We start from the raw sequence: 20,437 nt of genomic DNA on the forward strand, positions 1-20,437 counted from the left end.
GATGACACAATATTTATATTAATAGACATATATCTAACGTCAATTTATACGTCAATCTATTTCAACACAGAATTATTGTATTATTAGTTCGATGAAAAAGTTTGTTAGCTCCTAGCGAAAATACAGAAATATTTCACAATAACTGATTGTTAGAAGTACGGTTCGTTTGTAGAGAAAACAATGAACGTATCTATATGTCGTTTGCAAAAGTTTGGAAAAACAAATAGGATCACAGTTGGAGAAATTTTATCGCATTTGGGGTGTTGAAATATTGCGAAGGGAAACTGTGTATTTGTAGGGTAAAATTGGGTTTGAATAGGGTAGATTTCGCAATTGGTAGTTATCGCTTGTTATTGAGTGGTACTATTATTTTCACAGGGAGTTTATTTGTTTCATTTTATCTTTTATTAGCTTCGTGTGTGCACGAGCTTTTTTTTTCTTTATATATAAAGTTATAAAAATATATGAATACGCTTGTTTCAACATTATATAGATATCGATATAATTCGATATTCAATTTTAACACGTCATGTACAAATTCGTTTGAATTTATCAATTTATCACCAATTTTAAAATAACACTAAACACTTCGCTCTAGCAAAGCAAACGAAAAGGAAATACGAAAAAATAATACAACAATATAAAATAAATAGGTTAAAAATATACACGATGCTAACAATATAATATCATAAGAGCAAAATGTAAAATACGATTATTTTTGAACAGCTACAGAGATTCTTCAGGTTCTGCCAATTTTTTAAGAGGAAAATAGGGCGAAGGTCATGCAGAAAATGAAGAAATATACAAGTATTAGTGTCTCTCGATAAGTAACGAAGACAGATAAAAGTCATTCGAGCGTAATAAATACAGTAGTGGCGCGTTTGAATATGTTTGGCATTGGACCGAATTCAGAAAGATGTTACCATGTATGCAAGCAATATGCAAGCAATAGTTTCTTGAATAATCTACAGAGTATTTTCATTGGTGAATGTATGTATAGCGAGAAGAGAGAAATGGAGGTAGCTGTTAAGAGAAATTTTGTTGAAAATGAGCTTTTCAAGTAGATTTTGTTGAAAAATAGATTTGTATTTTGTGTTAAATAGGATTTTAGATATAGATAGTAATTGTTTTGTATCGATATGAATTTGGGGTAATAATTATTTCTCCATTTGAATTATTTAAATTTGAAAAAATATTGAATTAAATTTTATTCTTTATCTTATTATATTCATAGTATAGAAAAGAAGTTTAATCTTTCGTACTATTTTTATAGATATTTAAATATCAAAATATAAAATGGAATGTTATTAAATGAATAAAATATAATTTATGCTATATCGTATATTATCATCCTCTTATAATATTATATTTTACTAATTTGCAATATTAAACGTTTTGTCGGCTTATTGAGTTCACCTGTTATACTTTAATTAAACTAAGCGTCCATTAACTTAATGATCATTCAGTAATACCGCGGTAATTCTACTTAGACTAATTTAAAATGTAATGTATATTTCATTATTGATTTTATATAGAATAAAAAAAAATTCGTATCTGCTTATTTTTACTGCAGCATATTGTAATTGCAAATTCATTTTATATTTTCATTACAATTATATACAATTATAAATATAATTTATATTTATAATATAATTTATAATATAATTATGTTAAATTAGAAGAGTTTCGATATTAATTTTTTAATAATAATAATAATAAGGTGATGATAATGAATAAATCAAAGAATCCATGATGATGGATAATTTCAATCTTGTCTATTTTCCTTTAAAATAGAAACATATTATCATATTTTTTATTTTTGTTTTGTAAATCATATTTTTTTTTTAAATTTACAAAACATTCTTTGTATTTATAATTTTATTGTTGAATAATTATCTACATTTAATCAATATCAAATTAAAAAATTCAAAGCCATATGATTGAAATTTAATAGTTTTTATTATCTCTAATTTTCTTGATATTAATATGTGGAAATTATTATCACTATAAAGCAATAAATAAAACATTTATAGACCAGTGTACTTGAAATGTTAAGTGAAAGGATGGGTGCCAAGAAAAGTTGGCTTCATCCCTTATATATATTGCGAATCTCACACATTTTTTTCGATGTATCAACACGTGAGTATTTTATTTTGTTTTCATCTCTCGTTTCGCGAGAAAGCTTCAATTTTCATTATCGTTCCTAGAAAATCTAAATCCGCGGAAAAAACTACACAAATATCGAATCGTTTGTGAAAAGTTAAAGCGTGAAATCAATGGTGATGAAGTTGTTCCTCTCGACATACATATGTAAATCTCTTCTCGTTGCGCAAACGAACTGAACAAGCAACTTAGTGGCTACAATGAAACATTCAATTCGTGCATACTACTGTATTTCGTTTCCCGAGAAAAATAATAATTAATTTTTGATTTTGATCCTTGTTAGAAATGATACATTAATATTTTTATTTTCCTTAAAAATTGAAAACATTTTGCATTTTAAAATATTTCCTTTTATCCTTGGGAATATTTGATTTTGCTTTTAGATTATTTTAAACTTTCTTATTAAATTTCGAAAGATATGGAAATTAATTGCTTTTGATATGAAATAAATGAAATTTCTTTGATTGCAGATGATGAAAATAATTTAATAATTGTTTGCTTAACTTAATAATATAACTCTTCGAGGAAGAAATAGTTAGAAATACTTCGATAAATCTCATTTACTTTAAAACGAATAAATAAAATCGTAATTAAACTTTAAATTAAAAATATACTTTCACGTTATATAGTTCAAACAAGAAGATAGAACGTTAGTTCAACAATTTAATCCATTAATATTATATTCACAAAAACTTGGAGGAATTGGATTGAAATTTGAATTTTCGAAAATCTTACGATTACGTTCTGTACACTGGCTTTTGCAAATTTGTTCTCTCTCCTCAGTGGATTTGAGTTTTCTTAAACCAACAAACACACTGGATGAAACGTTCGTATAAAACGCAACCACTTAAAATTCTCTCCTTTTAAACCTGAGCTTTCAACTGCCGAACGAGAAATTCCACCGCAGTGCAACATGGTGCAATAGGAGGGTTAGGAGTACAATGCACTCCACTCTGTTTGACCTGAATTCACAGCTTCGAACAAACGTACAAATATATTGTTCAAAAATAATTAGACGAACATTCAGTAATTTGAGAATTATTCGAAGATGCATAAACCATTTAACATTTTCTTCAAAATAATTATTAAATAATTATTTATTCATGTAAAATTATTTAAAAAGGAGATAGATTATTGTTGGATATAATTTTTTTTAAATATAACATCCATGTTACTGATAATAGTGTTTTAAAAATATTTAAAAATATTATTTACCAATACATTTTGCATCTAACGAGCCATCTTATTATAAAAACGAAAGATAATTAATAATACGAATATCTACAAATGATCATTGATAATCATTGAAAAATAATCGCGTTCAGAGATGGAAAAATGGGATAGAAAAGAAAAAGAAAGGAAAAAAGTAAGAAGGAAGAAGAACGTAACGAAATGACACAACTGTGACAGAAACGAATGAAACGAATCTTCCTTGTGGTCGCCCCTTAGCCTCGTTGCGGCTTCGTCTCACCCAACCTTCGGGGTGTAATTTAATTCAAGGGTCGGATGAGTAAAGATAGATATAGGTGCACGAAAATGAGTATAGCGAGTGGGGTGAGAAAAGGGATGCTGGAGATTGAGACTGTATCTCGAGAACGAAACTGGGGAATAAATTTTTAGATGCATAAAATTCCCTTCCTCCTCCATGGATGTTTGAACTCTTTCTGTCATTCTTTCTTTTCGTTATTTTATTTTTATCTTTTAAATCGTTCATTTTTTTAATGTTATAATGTAATAGTATCTTTATAATTTTTCGAAAGAATATTATTTATGTTTAATCGTTTTGTTCTTTTTTTTATTTTTTTTTTTAATATTTATTATGAAATATTACAATGTTATTATACAGTATTGTTTGGTAATTTAATTATTTATAGTTAATTGGACAGAGAATGATTTCTTATGAAAATTCAATTCAAGGAGAATGAATATTGTTCGAAAATTTTTCAAGTACAATTTGAATTTGGCTAATGGCATTGGCAAAGATCCATCTTCTTTAAATCTTCTATGAAGAAATATAATAAAACGTTTGTAGAATATTGAGATATATTAAACGTTTATTGTAGAAACAACATCTTCCCTTATAAAAATACATCGTAATTATATTAGTGTTTTTTTAAATCCATATCCACTTTCTCGCTCGTGTTGATGAATACAATTGAAAATTGATAATAAATCGAACGTTACAATTTCAACGTCCACGAAATTTCTATTCGAGGAAACTGATCACTTAAACGTTTTCCTAGAAAACATAACTGGTATGGAGTGTCGATTGATCGGCGAAACGAATAGTCCAGCAACTAGGAAACTGTAAAGTTTTCGAGAGATTCAGGCTCTCGAGTTAAAGCCACTTTAAGTTTGGTCAAACTAGTAAGTTTCGTTCGAGGACTTTCGGCAAATTTGTCTTTCTTCTCTGTATCGGTCTATGTTTTATTCATACCGAAATCTTAATCAGAATAGTGTTTCGTCGAAAGATTTCAGAATGGAGAAATGAAAAAAGAAGAGCAGATAATACGAAGATAAATACCAAGATGATTTATATTCTTCAAATATTATATTAAAAGTGAGATGAAAATTCGATCATCGTGGATCTATTTATTTCAATTTGAAATGTAATAATCTTTGAATAATTATGATTAAAATTATACGAAAATAAATAAATACAATTGTTATTCTATCTCATCCCTTGAATTCTTTTATTAATATTAATCATATTTATTTATTTATTTATTTATTTTCTCAAATAATTTATTTTTCTAAAATTTGAAAAGTAAATTCAAAGCGTATCCTATATAATATCACGATGAAAACTTAAGATCAGAAATTGTCGGTGAACCAAGTTAAGATAATTAAAAATGAAATTATCGTTTGAATTTCAACGCTTTCAAATGGAATAAATAATCGGATATGGAACAATCGCGTTTATTCTGTGGAAGCGAGAAATTAGTCGAAAATGAAGGATAATATGAAATTGTTATGAAAAAATTAAATAAAAAGCGACGTCTCTTTTATCGCGAGAAATTTCGTTTTTTATTCGTATCACGAATGAAATGCGCTTTATCATAATAAAATTATTCGTCTGGAATAGCGTGTATACGTTAAATTAAAATGTATAAAAATATCCGTAAGTAAGTTATATCAATATTATTCGATATATGTAAATAAATGACTGTTATCGAATTTTCTATTAATTAATCAACTGTCATCTGTTTCATATTGAAACATAAAGAATAAATCGCATCGATCCATTAGTCGAGAAGTTTTCTTTTTTTTCCACTCTTTTTTATTCCTCGTAATATTCGCCTCTTAATACCAGAAACATGAATGAATTCTGGAGTGGTTTCCCTCGTTTCTTTTTTTTCTTTTCTTTTTTTTCTCTTGATACTTCATCTACTAAATTGCTAACGAGCCAATTTCAGATAATAGCATGGTATTCCGTTTGCCATCAGCAAAGTAGCTATAATGCACTGTACAGTTAATTTTTTAATATATATATATATATTAAAAAATTAACATAGATATATGTACATAATAATCTGTTACAAAAATCTTCATAGATTTTATATGAAAATTTATGTATATGTAGATCGTAATGAATTATATATAAAGCAATTTATTTTTTAATAGAATATCTGTTTCAGTGTGTGAAATCAACTTTCAAATTTTCATCATTTTTTTGTGTTTTCCGTGATTTTTTTTTTTTCAACAATCAAAAATTAAACCATGCGAAAGAAAAGTTTATGCGTTTCATTGGAATTAAATTTTTCAATCTAGAAACAATGTAATATGAGATAATAAATTATGAAAAATGTTTTTTACATTTAATATTTATCGATATTATTATTCTTAGAATTCAAATGTTAAACTCTAATAATAATAAATTTAAGATCAGATTTCAATATAATTCTAAGATGACTAATATAATTTCTAAAATTCCAAAATTGCAAAAACTCAGAACCTGAAGATTTCAAATTCAAAATTATAAATCACCAAGATTGTACATTAAAAGTTCTCATTATTAGACTATGATCAGAATAGAAATTTTTTTGAATCTTTAATTTGACTTTCTTGATCTAGAATTTACTAGTTTCAATTATTGAAAATTATTATTTGAAAACTTAATTTCGTGATATATATCTCTATGATTTCAGAATCGTAAAATGTCAACTTTCACAGGTGACCTAATTTGAGCTCAATAACTCCATGATGGTAGGATTCAAGGATGCATAGATTTCCATGTTCATGAAATTTTAGGTGGGCATTGATCGATTTTGCGGTCACAGAATTGTAAAGATCTACATCATAGTGGCATAGATCCTTGTATATTGTAGAATATGTGGCTAACATTAACCTCATTTCACGATTCTCAAATAGAGATGTTTGAGATTCTAGCCACTGCAACCCTAAAGACTTAAAGTTCAATAGTTTCATAATCTAATAATGAATTTCCAATCAATTCCTCTATTATTGTTGAAAATTATTTGTTTCATTATTAAAATGATTTTCTATTTCTAATCTATTAAACATCATTAGATACTGATAAGAAAGAACTGAGAAAAGAAGAATATGATAAATCATTCTAAGCGCTTCAATAATAAACGTATCCAAAATGTAATAATTTTTTATATTTGAAAATAAGTGAAATATAATTTATTTTTTTTAAATTTAATAAGTAAAATTTAAAATATACTTACATATTTATAATAATTAAAAGTAAAGGTAGATAGTTAGAATTCTCGATTTTGGGAATCGAATCTTGAAATGTCGGATGCAATAGGTATAGTAGTGATACAGGTCAATGAAGAGGACCGGTGGATTGTCAGAATCAATCAGCATTCAGACAGTAAAGAAATTAGAGATTCTCGAGACGACAGAAAGACACTCGATTCATCAAATACGATATCAATGATCTACCTGTCATAAGCGTGTCATATCTTCCATTGAAGGAAAATTTGTACGAAAATTGAAAATTACTCTGTATTATCAAATAATAGAATCTTTACATCACTTATATATCATAGAAATTTATTTAATTTTCTTTAAATATGCATAATTTTTTTACTAATTTATTTTCAAATGATTTAAAATCAATAATCTTCATTACTTATATTCTTCTATTTCAAAATAATTTAAAAAATTGTTAGAGAAAATATTTAAGAGTTTAATACTTTGTAGGAAATTAAATTAATAAATAATATCAATTTTAAGTTACATTCAGATTTTCTGATATAATTTTGTTCTAATGTATTCATAAATCTCAGAATTGTTAATATGCAATTCTACAATTCTGAATTTCACTATTTTTTCTTTTTTAGTATTGTCGATATCAGTTTCGTCCGTTTAAGGATTGCCAATCTGCATATCAATCTCGTTTTATCTATCTTTCCTTTTTCAATATCGAGAAATCGTCGATATCTAGCTGCTTGCTAGAAAGTTAATGATATCAAATCTCTAACTTTGTACATGTCAGTTTTTTATGGCTTTTAGATTTTTATATTCGTGAAAATTGATATCAATATTGGCATTGGTATCAAGATCAATTGTAGAAGATAATAATGTGTGCTCGAAGATAATATTGTATTTAATAGAATTACAATTTTCAATTTTAATTTATTCTCTTTTTTAATTTCAAAATCATTTATTTGTAAATCTATTTTTACATATGTTAAAAAATACATATCAACTTGAAGAAAATTCTCTTTGAAGTTCTCTTATTGAGTTACTTTTGAATCATGAATCATTTAAATATTTTGTGTTCCTTCATATTTTTCATTTATATTTTCAAATACCTCTTACCATATTAAAGGGTGTTCTTTGCTCAGAATATTCTCTTATCGATTTATACTTCAAATTTATCTTATTAGAAGAAAATTATATTTAAAAAGTTATCCATAGAAAATTATTAAAATCAAGAATTTAACAATGTTGCGAATTTTTCATGTATATTATGTAAAGATCAACCGATCTTGGATTTACAAAATGAACTGGCAGGATTTATTCGAACTCGATCCGTTAAAGTGTCGTCAAAGCCAATGCTGTTCGACAATTTCCAAGGAAAGCGATGTTCTCTCAGCTGTAAGAGGCACGCTCCGCCGATCTTAGAAGTTTTTCCACCTTATCGGTTTGCTCTCTTTTCATTGTCCTTCTTGTCGTGTCTACAAGGTAACTAAAAGGTACTCGTGTTACCTTGTCACGTAAAAACAGAAATTTTTTTTACTAGTTAATTATTGCAGAACTTATTGAAATTGCAACATAAATATATTTCTTGACAATTTTTATATTATAAATTTTGGGATATTATGATCATTATAATTTGAGTAATTATCATAATATAATTATTAGTATCTTGATTACTTTCAAATATTTAAAATGGTTCAATAAATCGAATAAATTTCTTGATATTTTTAAGAAGATATCGTATGATTTTGTATTCGAACAAGAAAATGCAACATTTAGATTAGTTTAACATTGTATGGATTTACTAATATTTTGAAGATTGAGAATAACTTTTTAAATTCAAAATATTATAATATAATATTTTTTTTATAAAATTTATTTAATAGCTTTATCTCTTAATGAAAAATATTACATTGGTTTAAATCTCTATCACCCTATTTATCTAATTCCCTTCATTCGATTTGAAATAAATTCTACGAGAAATTATAATTCTTCCAAATAAATTTATTTCGTCATAATTCCTCGTAGCCAAGCCCATACCCTTAAATTATACAACAATAACGTATAAAATTTCAAATCACCACGAATTTAAACGGAAAGTTAGATAAATTAAAAATTGAATCACCATTTCGCTATAAAAATAACAGGTGAAAAAAAGCTTCGATTTAAACTTTTTAACTTCGTCCAATCCTTTCAAATCTTCCCTCCTCGGCTATTTTTGCTCGATCGTGAACAAGGTTATTTCCGATCTTGGAGGCGTGGAGGGTTGGTTTGGCGCCCTTTATCCGCTCCGTAACCGCATGCGGTTCACCGTGCTGGCGATACTGAAATTTAGTGTAGTCGAGTCGCTTAAGTGGCGCGTTTCGTGCGCTCACAGATCGATAGAAGATGGAATATGTGCAAAGCGCCATTCACAATGAAACTACGCCGGAAAGGAGCGGAAATCGTGTATTGATACGCGACATTGATCACTGCCAAAAAGATAATTTGAATAATTTCTATATTTAGAAAGTTACTTTATGATTAAAGATAACAGATTAGAATTTTTCTTGAACCGATGATTTAAATATGGTTTTGAATATTCACGAAATTTGATGATAGTATTGTGATAGCTACAGAAAATTTTAAAATAGGTAAAAACTTGTAAATATTATGTGCAAAAATACCTAAATAGCGCTATTCATTTGCTTGACAAATATTAATTCTGAATATTCGGATCTTGAATAAGTGAAGGAAATTTAATTTGATTTGAAGAGAATTGAGATATATATTGTTTTTTACATGATGTGTAAGAATAAAAAGAATTTTGAATGTATTTTTATATACCATGAAGATTACTAACATGCTGAAATTTTTATGTCATGTAGATATCCAATTTATTAGTACTGGTTTATGTCTATCAATATCTCATAGATATATAAATAATAAAAACATATGTAAATGATGATATTCGTATATATTATCATTGGACTCATTGTTTCATTAGAAAGTTGATCTAATTGATCTTTAACTTATAGAAAAGCTCAAGAATAAATTCCAAGAAGATCAAATATGTCAGAGAACATTGCTGAGTTTCACAAGAGAATTTGGATTAAAGTCGACATCTGCAGCGAATAGGAATGTAATGATATTCGAATACCGCAGCGAAAGTTTATATTTCAACTTATATAGAATGAATCGAAAAATTATAATCTTATAAAGATTTTCGAGAGATCTGCAGAAATTCGATTTATATTTAAAATTTTTGAATAAAATACAAAGATACGAGTTTAATTTTATAGTAAACCAATGTTAATGATATGATTAGAATTAATTTTAGTAATTAGAGGTTAACATTTTTACCATATACTTGCTGCGAATATTTTAAATATGGTTTTTATTGATTCTTATCGAATGGACCATATGGACCTCAATTTCTGATTTCAGTGAAATTTAACGGTGTGGTAGTTCTATATAAGCGTAATTTTGGCTGCAGATGTTCACCCAGTTATGAGAAAGATATGTTCTACATTCAGAGAAATTGCACATGATGGCATATTTCTCAATAATACTTAATTAAGGCATGGTGACAAAAAAAAAAAAGGAGAATAAAAAAATAAAAAAAAATTTTTTTTTAATTCATATACAATAATTTGCCATATTAAATATTTTTATTTTTCTAATTTTTTCTAATTTCAAACCTTACGAATTTTTAATAGTTTCTGCAATTTTTATGGAATCTTATAAGATTCTAGGGATTACCAAACTGTCATCCATTTTTTGATCTGGTAATTCCATTGGCGAGAAGCAATTAAGGGAGGCTCGCCCAGCTTATCGACCAGCTTACAAGACTAATGCTAGTTCTTATTTTTCTTATTATATATAAGAACTTTTCCTATCTTTTTTTACATTATATAATATAACATATGTTATATATATGTATTACTAAAAAAGAAAGTGATAATATATAACAGAATAAGTGAAAACCAACGATTCTCTTCTAAGCATTTAATCATTTTATAATAACATAGAATTTTTATATCAATTTTTAATTTTATATTAATAATAAACAAAACTAACAATCCTTGAATAATTAAATTAAATGGAAATAGAGAGAATTATTTAAATGGAATATCCTGAATTTTTAATTCATTTCAAATATTTGATGATTATATTCATATAATTTTTATTCTTTATCTTATTATGAAAATATTGTTTTCAACCTCTATATACTTTTTTTTTAAGTTTTTATTATTTATAATGCATTTATTATGACAATCTAACAATTATCTAACAATTATTTCCATATGGATTGAGATCTATATGCAAAAGGATCATTTCTAGTTAGATAACTCCACGGTTAGAATATATCTCACGTGCCCATGACCGAGGTTTTGTACCCTTATCTGTTCAGCTTTCTCTCAATTCGTTCAGCTAGTCATTCGACCATGTAAACTTTGACGCTTCATCGATTTTAACCTCGCTACGTGAAATTTACAATATAACATCATGGCTTTTCGTGAAAAAAAAAAGAAAATAAATAAATAAGTCAAAAGGGTGGAAAAAATATATTACATTCGAGACTTTGCTTGAGAAAATTGAATATTAAAATAGAATTATATATTTAACAAATAGATACTGTTTGTAGAAATGATTTTAAAAAAAACGTCACAATAATTAAAATAAACCTGTTGTTATTTTATAAAAAATGTTAAAATTATTCTGTCCAATCAAAGATATATAAAGTTTTGCTGATATTTTCTAACTCTTTATGTTCACTTAATTCATTTTTTTTTTACAGTTACTATTAAAATTTAGTCTATCATAAAGGAAAATAGAAAAATTTGAGTAGTAAATATGTGTTTTATGACATTTAAATATTGAATAATCATGAATGATTTGTGATAAATTAAATTCTATTTCTCTTTCATTATTATTATTCATTATTATTATTTTTTATTATTTATCACTTATCTTTATTCCCATATCAATAAAAATATTTCGTAATTTTCCAATATATAAAATTTACAAGTGATATTTTAGACAATGAATAATAGATCAGAACGATAAATTGCAGCAATAAATCAAAGTGATAAATCATTTATTATTGGGCGAGTCAAAAAATATTCTCCCATATATTTCAATATCTATTCTAAATAATCTTTATAAAATAGAATATACGTATATCTTCAAATTCGAAATTAATAAAAATCGAAAGAAAATTATTTTAAATAAATTTTTTTTTTAACTTCTATTGTTCCGAAAATAAAACTTTTTACAAAATATATTCAACATTATTTATTTACCTTTATTGTTATTTCAGTTGCAATTTTCTTCTTTAATCTTATATTATTTCATCGTATTTTTTGACTTCATCTGTTCACACGTTGAAATATTTTTGATTATCATTGATTTTTCATTTTTTTAGATATTTAATTATACCCATTTTTTCTAAATATATTTATTTTTATAAATATATTTATAAATTGTATAAGTAAAATTGTACGAAAAATACATTTATCTATCTGTTTAATTTCAATATTCTATTTTAATTGTATTACGTTTATATATTCGGAGTTGGAATTATTATTGAACTTCATTTTAATGTTGTGAAATGATAATTATAATATACATAATATCATAATATAATTATAATAATAATCATAATATAATATAATATGTATATATAATAAAATATATGTAATAATATATAATAATAATTATAATAAAGTACTTTTTAAAGTCACTATTTCACAAGAATCCATACGACGTTTTTTTCGGTTTCGAAACTAATGTCAAGGTGAATTAATTCTTGGCTGCTTATTTCTCGGCATTTCGTCAAAACGCACATTAAATACTGAATACATCACGATACAAATCAAGAGAAAACATATAAGAAGAAATTCGTGTATCTAAATGTTGGACAAGCGACAGAACAAACAATGCCAAGAATTTTCCTCGATTTTGTTTTCGTTTCATTAGGACGCGACGCGATGGTTAAAATTTTATCAAATTTTCGAAAACATTTCTTCTGTTCAAATTCTATCTTTATTCTTTGGTATATATTGCTATTATATTATTTAAAAAGTTAATCTATCAAAATGGAACAGTTAATAATAGACAATAGACAAAAGAAGTAAAATAATAATATAAATATAAATTTGTTTATAATATGAATGAAAAATTTATCTATTTTATTAACATAGTATTTAAAATGAATATTTTATATAATTTTCGTGTTATGTTGTTTGCATGAATGCTGACTGTCAGAATTAAATTTTGCTTCTTCTATGTTTATTCTTTATCATTTTAAATAAGTATCACTATAAATGATTCATATTTTAAAATATTCTACAAAACAATATTCTACAAATTTTACTTTGTGACTGAAGTGGATTAGTTGTTAATATTTTCTGTCATTTTGTATTATATACTCTTATACTATATAACATTGTAATTGTATTATTTGGTTTTGTAAGCTTCTTGATTTCTTTTTCTTAAAATGAAAACTTTAATTTTTGTTTATTTTACTTGTATTATTTATCGTTAATATTCAATTGAAATTTATTTTATTCTTCAGTACAATACAAAATCAAGTAAAATATTTCAATTCCATTTTAATTCTATTACAAGATGTATATAAGTTTCAAATACTGTGTAGATTCTAAATTTTAAAATGAAATGCCACTTCATATCCTTCTACGTTCCACTTTGCATCTACTTTGATTTCAACTGAATTTGCGATCTAGCTCTCAGTCATAATGTTTCCTTGATACTGTAATCTTAGATCCATTTGCATGCGAATTGAGCAAAGTTATAATAAATCATTCGAAAGCATTCATCTCTTCGTAGAAAAAATTTCTTTCAAAATTTCATTCTAAAAAAATAAGTAAATGAAACACGTGAAAAATTTATATTGATTTTTTTTTTAAATCTAATTATTATTTTCTGCAAAAAATTCGTTTTCATTTTTGAAAACTTTATAAGAATAATCTCAATCTTCTTCAGAATTAATTCAAGATGCGCACTATATTTTTTTTCAACAATGATCGTAATAGAAATGACTAAAGTTCGTGTCATTTGGAAGCGGTAATTATCGTGCCAGCTTGAATTGCAAATTATAATGAGGTTCGTTTTCCATCACGCGGTAATCAATTTCAAATTATCTCGGTCATCTCGAGCGATCAATTCGACGAATAAATCTACGATTAACGACGTGACAGCAATTGAAATATTTATCGATGTTAGATTCTTTAAAAATATTTGTTCCAAGATTCGAAACATTTTTGCACAATTAAACTAATATTATTAGTAATATAATTTATAAACAATGGATTAATAAAAAAAATCTTTTATATTACAGTCAAGTTTGATGATATAATAAATGAAACTTTTTAAATGAATTTCTATTCGACACTAAAATTGTAACATTTCAAAGCAGGCGTTAATCTATAATTTTCAACTTGTAAATTCACTAATGCCATTAATTAACAAATTATCGTGCAATGAGAATCCAATTTGCAGTTACTTAACGTGGAGTCATTTAAATTAACAAGTACGTTAAACATCATCGTTTATGATCGAATTTCATAAAATAAAGCTTTTGCACTGGATTTGACCTGTATTTCATGAGTACATATTGAACCTGATTTCATCACTAACACACGACGATGTTTATTACAGTATCAATTCGCGATGCATTGGTTAATTTTATCCTAAAGTCTAAATAAATCTTAATTTAAATGAAACGTTGTTTTATTTGAGCATGAAAAAATTATATGTACTCAATATATATTATAAAATATTCATTTTGTTTCATTTTGTCTTAAATATTAAATAAATGAAATTTTGACCGAAGAAACTTTTCTACAATTTATATAAATAAATTTGATAAAATAAAAGGAAAAAAATTCGCGCAATTTTCTATATTAGTTTAAATTCAGAAGGCAAATACTCGAGATATTGCAGCTGTGAGTTTGTATTTCGATTGTTAATCGATCAATCGCGACGACCAATTTTCATGGAACGGTGACTTCCGTTCAATTTCGATTATCGTTATCTTTATACGAAGAGACTTAACCAACTGGTAAATCGGTTTGGTTAGGGAGATGTGATAAAGCGTTTGGTAAAGTAAATTCCATTATTTGAAAATTTCATTTCGACACGTTTGTAGAATTTGGTTCATTCTCCATCTTTAATTTTAATACGGATCGATTGTGGATTATAATCACCGTATGAATACCATAATTCAATATAATAAATTCTTCTTTACTTTTTAACATCGTAAATATCGTAATAGAAATAATTTTGATATTTTTAATATCGCGAGAAATTGGAAATGCAAGTTTCAACGAAATTTTTCCTGAAATATTTAAATTAAAGAAAAAAACTATCTCTCGTATCTACTTTTTTAAATATGTATATTCAAATTATTTTATTTGTAATATTAAAAAAAAATTATTATTCATATTTAACGAAGATTTTTCACAATTATAATATACCATTATTAATTTATAATATTTACGATGATACGATTTATATATAAATATTTCTATACACTCACGTACTATTTAAAATTCTATTCATAATCATGTTATGTTAACAAAGAAATATTTACACGTGTTATCATCAAGATTGCACGATTTGAACTTTGCATTTCCAAAGAACAAAGCAATCATCCTCTTTCACGGATCGTTTAGCGATTGCATCCGTTCCAAATGGTCTCTACACATTATTTTCGCTAATTTACATCTTTCGCATCTAAATTTATATGATATTTATAGGACGATATTGGAAACCGGCCTATTGCTATAACATGTATAATTTATCACAAAGTGAAACTATTAAAATATTACGATATATTATATCTTTGTATGCGCGGGGGAGAATGGATCGAGAAATGCAAAGTGTAAAAAGAAAACTTTCCTATTAAGTTTCATTTTTTTTTCTTTTTCTTCCATTTTGTTTCGGTAGTTTCGCGGAAAAGTTTTTCACCGAATCTAGCAACACGAACGTATCTAATCGGTTTTAGCTTTAAGCGGGATTTTAAACTGTCTCCGGATGATTTAAATTCTTTGGATGTTTTCGCACAGCTCTATGTTTTTTCGTACTTGTGACATTTTATATTAAATTCCCGATTTTTCTTTCATTTTTCTTATTTGCTTATTTCACACCGTTCTTCTCCTTGTTATTTTAAACGCTTTGAAGCAAATTTTGAATGAATTTTAATTCGCAATTAATCTTGTTAATTTTTATATTAAATCTATTTTTTCATAATACATATAATAACAAATAAATTAATTAAAATCAACTCCTTTTACGTCTCAAAAATTTTTTTTTGTTTATTAAAATGATTTGATATGAAAACTTTATATTTCTATAAATATATTAATGCTTGTTGATATCATTATATATACGTTTATGCTTTAATGAATGTAAAAAGTATTCTGAATTTTTAGAAGAATTAGAGAAATTATTATTCGAACTTGATTCCTTCAAGAGAAATAATAAGAAGAAATTGGAAATTGCAAATAGATAACAGAGATAACAAATGATTCGTATCAATTCCATTAATCTTACTATTATATTTAGATATTGTATTTAAATTTTCTTTCTATATTCATCAGAATAACATCTCACAAGGCTTCGTCATTTAATCTCATTTACCCTACAACCAATATAAATTGCTTTGTATTTACAATTTTTTCCCCTAAAGTAATTTTAAGAATATTTGTCACCTTTCATAAACAATCATTTCCCACACTTCTTGCACCCATTTTTTCTCGATTATTTTACACATTTATATCCTTCACAAGACGTGCCACCACGTTCTAAAATCATGTCTACTTATAGCCTTCCCGGAAGAACTAACACCATGTCATCGATCACGAGGAATTACATCCGCCCAACACCGAACCCCCCAAATCCAGGCGTTCCATCTTCCAATCACATTAGTCCGATAATTTTCAAAAGAGAAAGATCCTTGACCAAATAATCAAACGATCCAACACCAATAATCAATAATCGATCAAAGCAAAAATGTTCATTAAACATTAGAATTTCGTGAAACGTTGCTACTGAGAAAATATGGTACATCATTTAACGACGAATAAAAATAATTATTCCGCGTTTACAGTCGACGAATACGTTTTCGTTTTTAAAATTGTGACTATCCTTTGTCGATATCTTTTTGATATATCGATCTTTCGAGATATCAATTACGAATGATTAAAATTTTTAATTTTAATTTTTAATTTTTCTCATTTCGATTTCGATTAAGATGTTGTATTTGTAATTATTTGAAATCAAAATAAATAGACTTTATCGGAGAACTATATTCGTAAGGAAAATTATTTTCATTTTACGATATATCGATAAGACATTATCGATAAGAATATCGATCGCCACAACTCTCTATTTCCCTCTCAATTCTTGGCCAGAACGTACGGAAGCTTTTGCGGATTGGTTTTTGCCGTATCACTCGTTCCGCGGCACGCTTGCGCGGATTTCAAGGCAAGCTTTTGAGCTTTCGAGTCGCACCGCGAGCCGAGACACGTGGAGTCGTCTATCCCCTCGCCGAGCTACGTTTCACGTTTTTCCGCGTGTCGTGCAAAAGCTTAACCCTTTGACAATGTAATAATACGATAATTAAATAAAAAAAAGAAAAAAAAAATTAACTCGTCGTTGAGATTTTTCTAAATTTTCAGACACGAAAGATACTTTTTAACTCTTTCTTAACTTAATAAATTTGAACAATTGTATGGATTGTAAAGAAAGAACAGAATATACGAAGAATATAGAAAGAATTATACAAAGAGAGAATAGAGATATACGAATTATCCTTGATCCAGTTTGTCTGAATTTTTATTGAGATACACACTGTGAAAGGGTTAAGCAACGAGTAAACAGAACAAAGTAAAAATCGAGAAATATTCGAGTGACATTTGATCTTTCTCTATGAATCGTTTCAAAGTTTCGACGTGTGAGTAATTGGAAGAAAATTGTGACGGATATTGAGAACGTGAAATTGCAAAAAGTGAGTGTTTCAATCGGTGAATACGGTTTGTGCGCCAAATTGTGAGCCTTCTGGCCATCGTATATCTCCTCTCACGCTTTCTTGGCTGCTCTTTTATTTCTCCACGACGAAGACTAACGGATCCAAGAGATCCCCCCTAGAAAAACGGCCGCGTCATGTAAATGTCACATGCGCGCGACCCTGACTCCGAGAAAGAACAAGTACACTTGGCTTCTCGTTCCTCTTATTTTTCTTATTTTTCTTCGTTATTGGAGCGAAGATTTCGTTATTGAGTCGGATCGTTTGCCTTCGTGTATCTGTGAATTCTGGGAAATGTAGGTCGATAAGGATGTCCCCTCTCTTTTATTTATAAGCATTTATGATGGTTTTATAGGACATTTACAAATAGGTGTATCATCCTTTACGAATTTTATTTCTGACAATGAATACAATATTACACAATATAACACGATATGTAATAAATTAGCATTAAAAAATAGGTTGAGTTCCTTTCATTTTTAATCATGTTAGTTTTGGTGGAATGTTGAGTTTCTTGTTAATAGTATCAAAGACGTTGTAATAAATATAAAATTCATAGAAAAATTGGTTTGGGATGTCACGTATTAATCATTGGAAAATGAATAACGAATGTACAGCGTTCGATAATGTAAACGAAAATTGTTTGATGATTATTGGTATAAGAAATCAGTTTTTTTCCCGAAATTATGAAATATATTCAAGCTATATGTTTATTTGTGGCGCCGTTTCAAGATCACGATATACAGTTTATTGGTTTAACGCGGTCATGTGAGTTCGTCTTGGATATCGTCTTTTACGATATGCGGAAGAGATAAATTGGTTCAAATTAAAATCACGAAATATCGAGGATATTTTATAATAATCCGAGTAAAATTTAATATACGAAAAAAATTTTGTATTAATATTATTTATTGAAATGTAGGATTAGTAAGTAATTCGAATATTTTGAATGTTTTAAAATAAATAAAAAACAAGATGAAAAGACAAGGAATATTTGATTGTGTAAAATAATTATCTAAAAATATTATTTCTAAATATGGATTACTTCTTGTGATATTTTTTAAATAATATGATTGTATAAATATTTGGCGAAATAATTTATTTTTTTAATGAATTATTAGACATGCTCAAGACCCCGCATTTTTTTTTTTTTGAACGTCCTATATAATAACTTGGAGTGAAAATCGTTTGATATGTGAATATAGGTTAATTAGTTTTTTAAGAGGGTGGTTTGTTTCGGAATCGTACGTGTGTTTGAATTTAACGTAGAAGGAGAATCTATTTGGCCTGGTGAAAATTGTCGACATGTTCTCTGGTTTATGAATATTAATGAGCTGATTCTAAGGGAAGATTCTTTTTAACTGATGGTCAAATATTTCACGAGAAACATAATTCTTAATCTTTGTTCACAATTTTTCTTTCATAAATATTCAAGTATCGAGATTAAAAAATTTAAAAAACGATTAAAAAAACGAGGAAGAAATAAGGAACAAAATTAAAAAAAAAGAGTAAAAAAAGGAAAAAAGGGATGAAATGAAAGATTTGGAATGCAAAGTAGCAAAGTAGAAGTACAGTTCAAGTAAAAGTACATTTGACCTTTTCTTATGAAAATGCAAATTCCTTGTGTAACAAGCTACGTTTGGAGATTATAAAATTAAAAAAACAAAATTTTAATAAGAAAATTGTTTCTTTCGAGATTATAATATTAAATTTCAAATGTTTTTAATTCTGTTTTAATTCGCAAATCTGTAACGTATATTTAAAGTTTATTCTTTTAATTTCTTATTATTTTCTGTAATTTGTTTTGAATATTATTATTTTCACTTAATTTTAAATGATTCACTTAATTCACGTAATTCACTTAATGTTAAATTTTAGATTAGTTAAGATTTTAATTTTTATTTTTAGATTTATAATATATTTAAGTGTTTTTATTTAATAGAGATGTGTATTTAAAATTAAAATTAAATTAATATTATAACTATATATATATATAATTCTGTTGAATAAAAATCAATTTTGTTATATGGATTTGTTTTTAACAATTACGAAAAAAAGAAAAATCTATATAATCAATCTATTCGACTTTTTAAATTTAATATTTCATAAATTTTCTAATTTCGAATAATCTAGTAATAGTGAAAAGTGCTCATTTAATAATATTCCAATTGCTTCGATTGCTTTTACATTATTCAACTGATTATGTATATTTAATGAAATACCATTCCATGTTCTTCCAATTATAACACCAAATTCCAATTTTCACAAATTTGAAAGGTTCGATTAATTATTATTTATCAAAGTGTTTTTACTAATTATTAATTCATTAAAAATTTTAAAAAGAAAATACTATTATTCTTTAAAAAATTTCCTATTATATAATGTTTCGCATTATCTCGTTTCCAATTATATTTAAATCATTATTATTACTATTGCTATTAATAAATTTCAAAACAAACCGAAAATAAAATTTCTCAAAGAAAATCCAATTTTTCGAATCATAATTTATTATTTCCAAATTAACCAACGTCTCACCGTTAACTTCACTGTAACGAGAACAAAGCAAAG

The 20,437-nt window shown here is 26.3% G+C and overlaps 1 protein-coding gene across 10 annotated transcripts in view; it reads left to right on the plus strand.

Annotated features, from left to right (window-relative positions):
• Positions 1 to 20,437, plus strand: part of LOC100869740 (dual specificity calcium/calmodulin-dependent 3',5'-cyclic nucleotide phosphodiesterase 1) — a 192,521-nt gene that overhangs the window by 36,641 nt on the left and 135,443 nt on the right. Inside the window, exons 1-2 of one of the 10 annotated variants that reach the window (XM_086907270.1) lie at positions 17,393 to 17,448; positions 17,704 to 17,851. The exons of 8 other annotated variants lie outside the window; for them this stretch is intronic. The gene's annotated coding sequence lies outside the window, so the exon portion shown is untranslated. Of the gene's footprint in view, positions 1 to 17,347; positions 17,852 to 20,437 lie in introns of those variants that run through there. One more of the 10 variants, XM_086907268.1, reaches the window with a different exon arrangement.

Source organism: Apis florea, unplaced genomic scaffold (genome assembly GCF_048593485.1).
Source record: "Apis florea isolate Af1SG1 unplaced genomic scaffold, ASM4859348v1 contig_2835_pilon, whole genome shotgun sequence".
Classification (NCBI taxonomy): Eukaryota; Metazoa; Arthropoda; class Insecta; order Hymenoptera; family Apidae; genus Apis; species Apis florea.